The sequence below is a fragment of the Oratosquilla oratoria genome, chromosome 12, assembly GCF_046742065.1.
Source record: "Oratosquilla oratoria isolate Oo_2021 chromosome 12, ASM4674206v1, whole genome shotgun sequence".
Lineage (NCBI taxonomy): Eukaryota > Metazoa > Arthropoda > Malacostraca > Stomatopoda > Squillidae > Oratosquilla > Oratosquilla oratoria.
This window is the reverse complement of record NC_134788.1, coordinates 72,642,720-72,657,882: the sequence shown is the minus strand read 5'-3', so window position 1 is coordinate 72,657,882 and position 15,163 is coordinate 72,642,720. Positions and strand designations below refer to the sequence as shown.

The following is a 15,163-nucleotide window of genomic DNA, read 5'->3' as shown; positions in this document are numbered from 1 at the left end:
AGGTTCTCATCACACTCATTATTTTAATCCTGAAGCTACGTATTCCATCAAATACAGACTTTCCTTATCTGAGTTGGAAGGAGAGAATGAAAGAGAGAAAGCCGTCTTATGAATCCCCTCTCTAAAATTGGTCTCAAACACTTACCGTCAGCTCCCATCTGTCCCATCTGCATTGGCACTTACCTGTCAATAAAGGAAATAACGATGAGATGGGAATAGATGAAAAAATAACAATAAACAAGTTAATAAATATATTAATAAATTACGCAAGATCTCATTCACACATACACACACACACACACACACACACACACACACACACACACACACACACACACACACACACAGTGGATAAGTATGTCCCTAAGCAAAAACAGGAAAAGATGTATATTAAGTGCTGGTTTAATACAAGGTGCAGCGAAGCGAAAGATAGAAGAGACAAAGCTTGGAAGAGATGACGAAAATACAGGAAACCTAGAAATTGGCAATTACTTGTTCATCAAAGAAATGATTATGTAAAAATATGCAAGGAAGAAAAAATGCAACTATGAGAGAGACATAATAGAAAAATGTAAGGATCAGCCAAAGCTATTCTATAGATACGTAAATGGGAAACTAAAAAACAAACTGGAAATGAGAAGCTGTGCCAAGGTAATACAGAATATAAAGATGATATCGAAAAGACTCAAGTTATGTACAAACACTTCAAGTCGGTTTTCACTAGAGAAAAAACGCAACATCGGGTTGAAGGGAGAGAAGTGAAACCTCCCCATGAAGGAAATAATAGTAACACTGAAAGAAATAAAAAGTAGATGGATAAAACATCTGGATGATAATAATATACAGAATCCGAGACAACTTGGATTTAGGCAGGGAAGATCATGTACCAATTTGATCTATTTTCACTCAAAACTACTAGATATAATACAAGAAAGGGACGGATGGGCCGATTGCGCTTTCCTAGATCTACAAAAAGGTTTTGATAATGTCCTTCATAAAAAAAAAAACTATTAAGAAAACTGGAAACCATAGGAGGAATACAAGGTAAACTATTGAAATGGATGGAGGATTTTTCGCATGGAAGAAAAATTAGGGTAGTGCTCAGAGATCAGACTTCTACTTGGGAAGAAATAATTAGTGGAGTCCCACAATGATCAGTGTTGACTCCAATGATATCTGCCATTTATGTGAATGACATGGTCGAGGGTGTGGAATCTTACATGAACTTTTTTGCAGATGATGCAAAACTGTTAAAGAATGTGAGTACTGATATGGACTGTGACTCACTACAGAGAGATCTGAACAGGGTTAGGGAATGGAAGCAGAGGTGGCAAGTGGACTTCAACATTAAAAAGTGTAGCATAATGGGATTTGGAAAAAGTAAAAAAAGGATATCCGGACAATATAAAATTGGTAAAAAAGAAGTAAAGAAAGAGCGCTCTGAAAAAGGCCTAAGAGTGATCATCACATAAGATATGTCCCCTGACAAACATATAAACAAAATTGTCGGCGAAACCTAAATTGGAATATGCAGTGACACTATGGTCACCAAGTACAAATATATATATAAATATATACATATATATATATATATATATATATATATATATATATATATATATACACATATATATATATATTTATATATAATTATAAATATACATATATATATATATATTTATATATATATACATACATATATATATATATCTATATATATATCTATATATCTATATATATATATATATATATATATATATATATATATATGTATATAAACAAAGATTGAGAGAATCCAGAGAGCAACTACGAAGATGGCCCCAACACTATCAAAACTCCCATATGAGGATTGTTAAAATTGAAGCTACCGACTCTGGAATAAAGAAGAGAAAGAGGTGACTTGTTGACCATCTACAGAATTATGGAAGTCCTTGATAGAGAAGACTAACTATATTAGGATAAGAGAAACACAAGAGGACATGGAAAGAAACTCAAAAAGGATAATTATAAAAAAGACCTGAAAAAGAATAGCTTTCCATACAGAGTGGTGGATGTATGGAACATATTAGACGAAAGAACAGTGTATGCAAAAACAATACAATAATTTAATAGCAAACTAGCTATGGAGAGATACAAACACGCGACACCACGAGCGTAGCTCTTTTTCCCGTATGATACAACTAGGTAAACACACACACACACGTAAACACACATACTCAAACGCAAACGCACACATACACACACATAAAAACATACACACAATAATAAGATGGTGTGTGCGTGTGTACAAGGTCACAGCAGTATCTTTAGGTCGGGCAATATATGAGTTCCCTGCTTTCCTCCGGTATGGTAGTAGCTGTCGATCGCGCACACAGACGCACACACACACAGACACACACTCACATAACACACGACGCGATGGCACAGTGGTAGCGATTTGTTTGTATTTGTTCCTTGCTCTATATCATTATTTGGTCCTTCATTGACATTCAATGCCTCAGTAACATTTCTCCCATCAAAATTAACATTTCCCCCATCACGGTCATCTGGTCGATCACGGTCATCCGATCTCTTTTGTACATTTTGTCCCCCTACGTCACCGTGATTCACGTCGGCCTCCCGTCGTTCATTGACATTATGTCCGGCATCCCTTCCTAAAATTATATTTTGTCCTCCACTGACATTATATCCTACTGTGACATTTTCTCCTCCATTATCATTACATCCTATCGTGATATTTTGTCCACTATCATTACTTCCCATCGTGATCTTTTGTCCTCCACTGTCATTACATCCCATTGCGACATTTTGTCCCATGACATTACATCCTAATGTAACATTTCGTCCTCTACCGACATTATATCCTAAAACTATATTTTGTCCTATACTGGCACATTGTTCTACATTAATGCTATACTCTACAATGATATTTTGGCCTTTATTGACATTCTGTCCGGTATCCCTTCCTAAAATTATATTTTATCCTCCACTGACATTATATCCTACTGTGGCATTTTCTCCTCCATTATCATTACATCTTATCGTGATGTTTTGTCCTCCACTATCATTACTTCCCATCGTGATCATTTGTCCTCCACTGTCATTACATCCCATTGCGACATTTTGTCCTATGACATTACATCCTAATGTAACATTTCATCCTCTACCGACATTATATCCTAAAATAATATTTTGTCCTATACTGGCACATTGTTCTACATTAATGCTATACTCTACACTGTTTTCCCATGCACATTCTATTTCCCCTTCCCTTTGGGCCTCTACCCTAAAAAAGGAGCTAGCTCATTACAAACTCCCACGATGAGGTTTGTAAGAACATCTTTGCCTCTGCGGGTAAGGTGGATCCCATCAGAAGCGTAAAGGTCATGGCGCCTAGAAAAGAGATACCAAGGATCAAGAAAATGGTATCCCAATTGTGTGCACAACTGCGATATCCTATCATTGATCCCTATGGCTCTACTGTTCCAACACGAGCCTGCGTAGATCCTCGGGAGGATCCCACAGACTACGTGACGGCTCCCACGTTCCTTCATCTCCTGAAGGAGGACCTTGTAATTCCGAACAAGCTCCTCTAATCTCACCCTACCTACATCGTTACTACCCGTATGAACAATCGTAACCGTGTTCTTCCGTCCTTGCTCCCTAATGGACTGGGTACAGTCGGCGATCCCACGGCCCGGTTGACATACAAGCTTGCAACGTCGCTTAGTCTTCCGCTGCGGGATGTCGTCATAGCCTCGCACCATGGAGTCCCCCACCACCAAGAACTCCTGGTTTTCAGCCACTTCATCCTCCAGTAGAGCAAAACGATTAGCTAGAGCCAGCGGTTGCTCCACAGGGCACACGTCCACCGAACGCGGGCTCGGCAAACGGGACCCCACGGAGCGCCACTCGCTCACGGCAGTGACAGTAGGTGAAGAAGTGGAACGCTCTTTGGGTTGTGGGGAGGGTTCACTCTTCTCACGGAGCGCACTCCTGAGAAGACGAATTTCCTCCTCACACATCCTGAGACGGACCTCTAGGTTCACGCAACCTTTACAAGCCATTTCGCTCTTTCTTTAGCAATAAAAACGGCAATAAGAAAATACAAATCAACGACAAAAAAAAAAGCGGTCTCTAATAAACTAAATACACGATGCTTACTCTGCTTACCTTATACTATTTCTCCTACCTTTGGAGTACAGTAACAGAAAAACTGTTTTGAATTTAAATAGAACGCTACACTTTGTCTCATATCTGTAACTGTATAGCGCTATACGTATACAATTACAAAAAACACGACACGATCACTTAACACTTTCGGAGATATAAATTTCACAGGTATTTGCTAGCTGGTGTGTGCAGAAAAACGAGCTCTCTAGCTGAGGTCATGAGCAGACTGAGCTGAGGTCACGAGCGGTCACACACACACACACACACACACACACACACACACACACACACACACACACACACACACACACACACACACACACACACACACACACACACACACACACACACACACACACACACACACACACACACACACACACACACACACATACACACACACACACACAATTAAACGCAAAATATGCAGCCCTGTTCACATGGAAGTTGATGATAGGGAAGTCAAGTGTACAAGTACTTGCATGGAAAGCAAAGCGGGAAAACACACACATACACATACACACACACACACACACACACACACACACACACACACACACACACACACACACACACACACACACACACACACACACACACACACACACACACACACACACACACACACACACACACACATACACACACACACACGCACACACGATTAAACGCAAAATAGTCACCCCTGTTCAAACGGGTCAAGTTGATGACGGGCAAGTTGATGACAGGCAAGTCAAGTGTGCAAGTGACTTGCATGGAGAACAAAGCTGGAAAACGCACACACACACACACACACACACACACACACACACACACACACACACACACACACACACACACACACACACACACACACACACACACACACACACACACACACACACACACACACACACACACACACACACTTACAAACACACCCACACCCACACCCACCCACCCACCCACCCACACACACACACACACAATTAAACGCAAAATATTCAACCCTGTTCACACGGTGCAAGTTGATAGGCAAGTCAAGTGTGCAAGTGATTTGCATGAAGAGCAAAGCGGGAAAACGCGCGAGCACACACACACACACACACACACACACACACACACACACACACACACACACACACACACACACACACACACACACACACACACACACACACACACGATTAAACGCAAAATATTCGGCCCTGTTCAAACGGGGCAAGTTGAAGACAGGCAAGTCAAGTGTGCAAGTGACTTGCATGGAGAGCAAAGCGGGAAAACACACACGTACACACACACACACTACTAAACGCAAAATATTCAGCACTGTTCAAACGGGGCAAGTTAATGACAGGTAAGTCAAGTGTGCAAGTGACTTGCATGGAGAGCAAAGCAGGAAAACGCACGCGCTTGCACACACATACACACACACACACACACACACACACACACACACACACACGTACATACACACACATACACACACACACACACACACACACGTACATACACACACACACGCGTACATACACACACACACACGTACATACGCACACACACACACGCACACACACACACTCGCGCGCCCGCACACACACGTACATACGCACACACACACACGCACACACACACACTCGCGCGCGCGCACACACACGTACATACGCACACATGGACACACACACGGACACACAGTGGGCGCGAATTGAACTGAGAACATCCAAAGGGACAGAAAGGAGGAAAAGGAAGAGGAAGAGTAGGAGGGAGGTGGGAGAAGAAGAAGAGGAAGAGGAGGAGGAGTAGGAGATGGAAGAAGTAAAAGGAAGACGAGGAAAAGGAGGAGGAAGAAGAAGGGGAAGAGGAGGAGTAGGAGGTGGAAGAGGAAGAGAAAGAATGGGAAGAAGAGGAAGTGGAGGAAGAAGTAAAGGAAGGGGAAGAAGAGAAGGAAGAAGAGAAAGAGGAGGAGGATTAGGGGAGCAAGAAGTAAAGGAAGAGAAGGAAGAGGAAGAGGAGGAGTAGGAGGTGGAAAAGGAAGAAGAAGAAGAACGTGAAGAAGAGGAAGAGGAAGAGGAAGTGGAAAAGGAAGAGGAAGAACGTGAAGAAGAGTAAGTGGAGGAGGAAGAAGAAGAAAAGGAGGGAGAGGAGGAGGAGGAGGAGGAGATGGGATTGGACGGAAGTCTCCTAAACCTCCTGTAGAAAGCCCCCTTAAAGCGTCCCTAAAACCCCTTTAAAGCGCCCCTAAAACCCCCTTAAAACCCTTTTAAAGCCAACTTACCTTGTGTCTGAGGTTTTAAGGAGGTTCCTGGCGAAGGCGTGGTAGAAGTCGAGGACCTCGAGGAGTTTGTCCCTCTTGATGGCGGCGTGCAGGTCACAATAGGTCAAGGCGCGGACGTTGGCAGCGCTCTGACCCACCGTCGGGTCCCTCCAGAGGATGTCGCCGAAGTTTGTAGGTGTCAATAAATGAGCTGCTAAGAACTGAATATTCGTTTATTTCATAGCACACGAAATGATTAAATTAAATCTCACGGAATATGCACTCTCACTCAGTCACCCACTTCGAACTCTCGCCTGCTTATAACTAAAATGCGTGTGTGACGCCTTCACACTCGGCGTGCTTAAACAGTTGCTGATAATTTATTTCTACAATTATTACGATTATTCACTCCCACACAGAAATTTACATTCATTTACATTTCAGTTACACAACAACTTAAATTTGATAGTAATAATGATCTATAACCCATTCATTCAACTTTCGCATCACAAATAAAATGATAATTACTTAATAGACAAAAATGGCAATTTGTAAGTTCTAGAACATTCACGCTGACACGCATGTACATACACACATACAGAATTCTAACTACGCATGTATTTGAATCTCCTGCATGTCTACAAAAGGCTATAATCTATACATAATGTTAACAGAAATTAGAATACAATACGAAGACGTCCCCTTTGCCCAAGATGGCGACGAACTCATCGTCCTGGATGACCTCGAGGGACCACGTCACGATGAAGCGCAACTGGTCCAGGGACTCCCCAGTGTGTAACATAAGGTCGCCTACAGTGTCGACAAAGAGAGAGAGATTGATTGATTGATTAAAGGTTATCTGGCGTCGTAACTGCAGCGGTCATAGATGCCAAAAGAGAGAGAGAGAAGAAAGGATTATTTGTATATGAGAGTCAAAATGTTTGTGGATCAACAAACACACACACACACACGCACACACACACACACACACACACACACACACACACACACACACACACACACACACACATACACACACACATACACACGAATAAACTGAAAACTATCCAGCATCGTTCACACGGGGCAAGTTGATGACAGGCAAGTCAAGTATGCAAAAGGACTTGAACTGGAGAGCAAAGCGAGCAAACACACACACACACACACACACACACACACACACACACACACACACACACACACACACACACACACACACACACACACACACACACACACACACACACACACACACACACACACACGAATAAACGCAAAACTATCGAGCCTCGTTCACAAGGGGCAAGTTGATGATAGCCAAGTCAACTGTGCAAGTGACTTGAACTGGACAGCAAAGCAAGCAAACGTTAAACTATCCAGCCTCATTCACACGGGGCAAGTTGATGACAAGGAAGTCAAGTGTGCCAATGACTTCAACTGGAGAGCAAAGAGGGCAAACACACACACGAATAAACGCAAAACTATCGAGCCTCGTTCACACTGGGCAAGTTGATGACAGGCAAGTCAAGTGTGCAAGTGACTTGAACTGGACAGCAAAGCGAGCAAACACACACACACACACACACACACACACACACACACACACACACACACACACACACACACACACACACACACACACACACACACACACACACACACACACACACACACACACACACACACACACACACACACACACACACACACACACACACACACACATACACACACACAGGCTGAGCTACTTGCCTCTAAGTTACTTGCCTCTTAGCTACTTGCCTCTTACCTACTTGCCTCTCAACTACTTACCTCTTACCTACTTGCCTCTGAACTATTTACCACTTAGCTACTTCCTTCTTGAATCACAATGGCAAAAGCCGACAAGACTGTGAGAATAAACACCTTGTGAGATCGAAACCTTTATTGGTACTACGTTTCGCTTGTTACAGCTTTTTCAAGTACAGACATGACACAACACTCTGAGCACATATAAGCCAACAGGGAAGGAACTGGGATAGGTTATCAGGGAGGGGTGGGTGGTAGGTGGAGGGGGAGGAGGGGGATACTTGAAAAAGCTGTAACAAGCGAAACGTAGTACCAATAAAGGTTTCGATCTCACAAGGTGTTTATACTTCCTTCTTACCTACTTGCCTTTTATTTACTTGTCTCTTACCTACTTGCCTCTTAACTACTTGCCCTTAAGCTACTTGCCCCTGAGCGACTTGCCCCAGAGCTTCTTGTTCCTGAGCTACTTGCCCATGAGCTACTTGCCCTGCGCTACTTCCCTCTTACCTACTTGCCTCTTAACCCCTTACCTCTGAGCTACATGCCTCTGACCTACTTCCCTCTTAGCTACTTGCCCCTGAGCTACTTGCCATTGAGGTACTTGCCCCTGAGCCACTTGCCCCTGAGCCACTTTCCCATGATCTACTTGCCCCTGAGCTACTTGCCCCTGAGCTACTTGCCTCTGAGCTACTTGCCTCTGAGCTACTTATCTCTGAACTACTTGCCTCTTAGCTACTTGCCTCTTAGCTTCTTACCTCTGAGCTACTTATCTCTTAACTACTTGCCTCATAGCTTCTTGCCTCTGAGCTACTTGCCTCTAAGCTACTTGCCTCTTAGCTACTTCCCTCTTAGCTATTTGCCTTTGAGCTACTTGCCTCTCAGCTACTTTCCTCTGAGAAACTTGCCTCTGAGCAACTTGACTCTGAGTAACTTGACTCTGAGCTACTTGCATTTAAGCTACTTGCCTCTGAGCTGCTTGCCTCCGAGTCACTTGCCTCTGAGCTACTTGCCTGTAAGCTGCTTGCCTTTGAACTACTTGCCCTGAGCTACTTGCCTCTGAGCTACTTGTCTCTGAGCAACTTGCTTTTCAGCTACTTGCCTCTGAGCTACTTCCCTCTTAGCAACATGCCTTTGAGCTAATTGCGTTTGAGTTACTTGTATGTAATGTACTTTTATGTAGCTCATAGGCAATTAGGTCAGGGGCAAGTAGGTCATGGGCAAGTAGATCAGGGGCAAGTAGCTCAGGGGCAAGTAAGTTCAAAGGCAAGTAGCACAGAGGCAAGTAGTCCAAAGGCAAGTAGCTCAATGGCAAGTAACTCAGAGGCAAATATCTCAGGGGCAGTTACCTCAGAGGTAAGAAGCTCAAAGGCAAGTAGCTCAAAGGAAAGAAACTCAGACAAGTAGCTCAGAGGAATGTAGCTCAGGGGCAAGTAGCTCAGGGGCAAGTAGCTAACGGGCAAGTACCTCACGGGCAAGTAGCTCAGGGGTAAGTAATTGTGGGGCAAGTAGCTCTGGGGCAAGTAGCTCTGGGGCAAGTAGCTCAGGGGCAAGTAGCTAAGAGGCAGGTAGCTCAGAGGCAAGTAGCTCAGGGGCAAGTTCCTCAGAGGCAAGTTGCTCAAAGGCAAATAACTTAGAGGCAAGTAACTAAGAGGCAAGTATTTCAAGGGAGAGTATCTCAGGGGCAAGTATTTTAAGAGGGAGTAGCTCAGGGGCCAGTAGCTCAAAGGCAAGTAGGTTAGGAACAAGTAGCTCAGGGGCAAGTAGATCAGGGGCAAGTAACTCAAAGGCAAGTAGTACAGAGGCAATTAGCAAAGAAAGCAAGTAGCTCAAAGGCAGCTCAAAGGGAAGTAACTCAAAGTAAAGTAGCTCAGAGGCAAGTAGCTCAGAGGCAAGTAGCTCAGAGGCAAGTAGCTCAGAGGGAAGTAGCTCACAGGCAAGTAGTTCAGAGGCAAGTAGCTCAGGGGTAAGTAGCTGAAATGGAAATGGCTCAAAGGCAAGTAATTCATAGGCAAGTAGCTCAGAGGCAAGTAGCTCAGAGGCAAGTAGATCAGCGGCAAGTAGCTAAGAGGCAAGTAGCTCTGAGGGAAGTACCTGAGAGGCAAGTAGCTTAGACGCAAGTAGCTCAGAGGCAAGCTGCTTAGAGACAAGTAGCTCAGAGGCAAGTAGCTCAGAGACAATTTGCTGAAAGGCAAGTAGCTCAGAGGCAAGTAGCTTAGAGGGAAGTAGCTCAGAGGCAAGTAGCTCAGAGGCAAGTTGCTCAGAGGCAAGTTGCTCAGAGGCAAGTTGCTCAAAGGTAAGTTGCCCAGAGGCAAGTTGCTCAGAGGCAAGTAGCTCAGAGGGAAGTAGTTCAGAGGGAAGTAGTTCAGAGGGAAGTAGATCAGAGGCAAGTAACTAAGACGCAAGTAGCTAGGAGGCAAGTAGCTAAGAGGTAAGTAGATAGGAGGCAAGTATCTAAGAGGCAAGTAGCTAAGAGGCATGTAACTCAGAGGAAAGTAGCTGAGAGGCAAGTAGCTAAGAGGCAAGTAGTTAAGAGGCAAGTAGCTAAGAGGCAAGTAGTTCATAGGCAAGTAGCTCAAGGGCAAGTACCTCTGGGGAAGTAGATCAGGGGCAGGCAGCTTAGAGGCAAGTAATTCTTTGGCAAGTATATCTCGGGCAAGTAGCTCAAGAGCAAGTATATCAGGAGCAAGTAACACTGGGAGAAGTAGCTCTGGGGCAAGTATTTCAAGGAAAAGTAGCTCAGGGGCAAGTAGCTCAGGGGCAAGTAACTCAAAAGCAAGTACCTTAGAGGCAAGTACCAAAGAATGCAAGTACCTCACAGGTAAGAAACTTACAGGCATAGAGCTCAGAGGCAAGTAGTTCAGAGGCAAGTAGTTCAGAGGCAAGTAGTTCAGAGGCAAGTAGTTCAGAGGCAAGTACCTCAGAGGCAAGTACCTCAGAGGCAAGTAGCTCAGAGGCAAGTAGCTCAGAGGCAAGCAGTTTAAGGGCAAGTAGCTCAGAGGCAAGTAGCTTAGAGGCAAGTAGCTCAGAGGCAAGTAGCTCAAGGGCAAGTAGCTCAGGGGCAAGTAGCTCAGATGCAAGTAGTTCAGAGGCAAGTAGTTCAGAGACAAGTGATTCAGATGCAAGTAGCTCAGAGGCAAGTAGCTCAGAGGCAAGTAGCTCAAGGGCAAGTAGCTTAGGGGCAAGTAGCTCAGAGGCAAGTAGCACAGAGGTATGTAGCTCAAAGACAAGTAGCTGAAAGGCAAGTAACTTAAAGGCAAGTAGCTCAGAGACAAGTAGCTCAGAGGCAAGTAGCTCAGAGGCAAGTAACTCTAAAGCAAGTAGCTCTGACACAAGTAGCTCAGGGGCAAGTAGCTCAGAGGCAAGTTGCTCAGGGGAAACTAGCTCAGGGGCAAGTATATCAGGGGCAAGTAACTCTGGGGCAAGTAGCTCAGGGGCGAGTATTTCAAAGGAGAGTAGCTCAAGGGCAAGTTGCTCAGGGGCAAGTGGGTCATGGGCAAGTAGCTCGGGGGCAAGTAGATCGGGGCAAGTAGCCCAAAGGCAAGTAACTCAAAGTCATTTAACACAGAGACAAATAGCTCAGAGGCAATTAGCAAAAAAGGCAAGTAGCTCAAAGGGAACTACCTCAAAGGGAAGTAACTCAAAGGAAAGTAGCTGAGAGGCAAGTAGCTCAGAGGAAAGTAGGTCAGAGGGAAGCAGCTCAGTGGAAAGTTGCTCAGAGGGAAGTAGCTCAGAGGGAAGTAACTAAGAGGCAAGTAGCTCAGAGGCAAGTAGCTAAGAGGCAAGTAACTCAGAGGCAAGTAGCTCAGAGGCAAGTAACTCAAAGGAAAGTAGCTATATGGCGAGTAGCTCAGAGGCAAGTAGCTCAGAGGCAAATAACTCAGAGGCAAGTAGCTCAGGGGAAAGTCGCTTAGGGCAAGTAGCTTAGGGGCAAGCAGCTCAGGGGCAAGTAGCTCTGGGGCAAATAGCTCAGAGGCAAGTAGCTAAGAAGCAAGTAGGAAGCATGTATCTCAAGGGGTAAGTAGCTCAGAGGTAAGTGGCAGTCATACTAAAAGAAAGTAGCTAAGAGGCAAGTAGCTAGGAGCCAAGTAGCTTAGAGGCAAGTAGCTAGGAGCCAAGTAGCTTAGAGGCAAGTAGCTAGGAGCCAAGTAGCTTAGAGGCAAGTAGCAAAGCGGCATGCATCTCAAAGGCAAGTAGCTCAGAGGCAAGTAGCTCAGAGGTAAGTGGCTCAGAGGCAAGTAGTTCAGAGGCAAGTAGCTAAGAGTCAAGTAGCTCAGAGGCAAATAGCTCAGAGGAAAATAACTCAGAGGGAAGTAGGTCAAAGGAAAGTCGCTTAAGGCAAGTAGCTTAGGGGCAAGTAACTCAGGGGCAAGAACCTCAGGGGCAAGTAGGTCAGAGGCAAGTAGCTAAGATGAAAAAAGCTAAGAGGCAAGTAGGTAAGAGGCAAGTAGCTCAGAGGTAAGTACCTCAAAGGCAAGTATCTCAAAGCAAATAACTCAGAGACAAGTAACTCAGAGGGAAGTAGGTTAAAGGCAAGTAACTCCAAGGTAAATAGCTCAAAGGCAAGTAAGTCATAGGCAAGTAGTTCCAACGCAAGTAGCTCAGAGGCAAATAGGTCAGAAAGAAATAGCTTAGAGGCAAGTAACTCAAAGGCAAGTAGCTCAATGGCAAGTAGCTCAGAGGCAAGTAGCTCAGAGGCAAGTAGCTACAATAAATAGTTCGGAGGCAAGTAGCTACAATAAATAGCTCAGAGGCAAGTAGCTCAAAGGCAAGTAATTCAAAGGCAAGTTACTCAGAGGGAAGTAGGTGAGAGGCAAGTAGCTCAAAAGCATGTAGATCAAAGGCAAGTAACTCAAAGGCAAGTTCCTAGGAGGCATGTTGCTCAGAGGCAAGTTGCTCAGAGGTAAGTGCCTCAGAGGCAAGTAGCTCAGAGGCAAGTAGCTCAGAGGCAAGTAGCACAAAGGCACGTAGGTCAAAGGCAAGTAACTCATAGGCGAATAGCTCAGAGGCAAGTAACTCATAGGCGAATAGCTCAGAGGCAAGTAGCTCAGGCACACACACACACACACACACTCGAATAAACGCAAAATATCTAGCCCCGTTCACACGGTGCAAGTTGATGATAGGCAAGTCAAGTGTGCCAGTGAATTGAACTGGAGAGCAAAGCGAGCAAACACACACATTCACGAATAAACTCAAAACTATCCAGCCTCGTTCACACTGGGCAAGTTGATGACAGGCAAGTCAAGTGTGCAAGTGATTTGAAATGGAGAGCAAAGCGAGCAAACACACACACACACACACACACACACACACACACACACACACACACACACACACACACACACACACACACACACACACACACACACACACACACACACACACACACACACACACACACACACACACACACACACACACACACACACACACACACATACAGTGTTGCGTGGCCGCAAGTCCATGTGTTCCTTGTAAAAGATGTACTTTTCATTTAACTACCTATTTCGGTTAGCTTGTAGCGACGCCCTATTTCACCCTTTCCTGAATTACAGATCGTATGAAATAAGATTTTCCATGTTCCGAGTGTATTGTTTCTTTGTCTTACTTTTACTTTTGTCAGCTAGGATATCATTCATATTATAGATTGTACCTTGTTTTGTTAATCATGTCTGTATGTGTAGCGTACTATCCCACTCGTCCTGCCCGTAATGAAATAAATGATATTCGTATGGCGAGTTGGCAACTGTGGCCGCCACGGTGACCACAGTCATGAATTATGCTACCTTTCTCTTTATCATTCTCTCTGGTTCTGAACCCGTTTGGAGCGGACACATTTTTTTCCGCTCCTCTGTAATCCTTAGGTTAAGTATGTTAGGTGGACCCTAGTGGTAACAAGCGGTCCTTGTAGGCTTATTCTAAGTGTGTGTTAAAGTATTGTGTGAAATGAAAATACGTAGTGATAAATAGTTTTGCTATACCTTGACGCCACTCAGAGTTATCCACCGGTCACCTAGATTTATGGCATACGAGCTTATAAATACTGCACTGAGATTTATATTTGATATGCAGTATATTGTTACCCTGCCATTCAGTCTCAATCTTGTGTCAATGATTGGAGGTAGGATTGCTTCTCCAATTAAGATTGGGCTTTAATGGGAGAGGTTAACAAGTGGGGGGCCTTACGCCCGGGATTGTAGCCATTAGGATTTGTGCATTTATATTGTCAGAACGCCTATGCGGTTGTGGTTCATCGCCGAGATTTTTTGTGGCAAGCTATTGTTACCATTAGTCCATGTTCTTGCGATACCAGATAACAACTTGCATTACCATACGTGCGGCCAATCCCTATTATAGGTATTTCATTACTTCACAATTAGTTACCAACTAGCTAATAAGCAATATTTTGTTATTCCTTGTCTTCCAACATCTCAAGTTTCAACATGTTGAACTTGGAACTTCGTAAAGGAGCCTTTGGCCGAAGAGGTAAGGGAGCTAACTAAACCAGAGTTAGAGATGATAGCACATCATTATCAAATTATTTAGCCTTGCAGGTTGAACTTATGAAGTTGGAACTAGAAATAGAGAGACTCAAGTCTCAAAGTCCTGTAACTTCTACATTTGGTATAGAAAAACATGCACCTAATATCCCAAAAATTAACGAGGACGAACCAGACGAGTTCTTTTCAATTTTCGGAAAGCTAGCTCGTATGCACCAATGGCCATTCAGCCAGTAGATGCAGATGGTGGTGTATGGTGCCCTCTCAAGAAAAGCTCTTGATATATATTTATTACGCTTTCCGAAAGTCAGAGTAGTGATTATTATGTAGTTAGATATAACACCCTACAAGCATACAAGCTTGTTCCTGAAGCCTACCTGCAACAATTCAGGAAATATAGGAAATCCAACCAGGATACCTACGTGGAGTACTTCCGCAGGAAACGCGTAGGCCTGGAGAAACTCCAAGA

The 15,163-nt window shown here is 44.2% G+C and overlaps 1 protein-coding gene across 1 annotated transcript in view; it reads right to left on the bottom strand.

The window, feature by feature from the left end:
* Positions 1–15,163, bottom strand: part of LOC143032019 (uncharacterized) — a 428,918-nt gene that overhangs the window by 221,376 nt on the left and 192,379 nt on the right. The gene's annotated exons all lie outside the window — the stretch shown is intronic.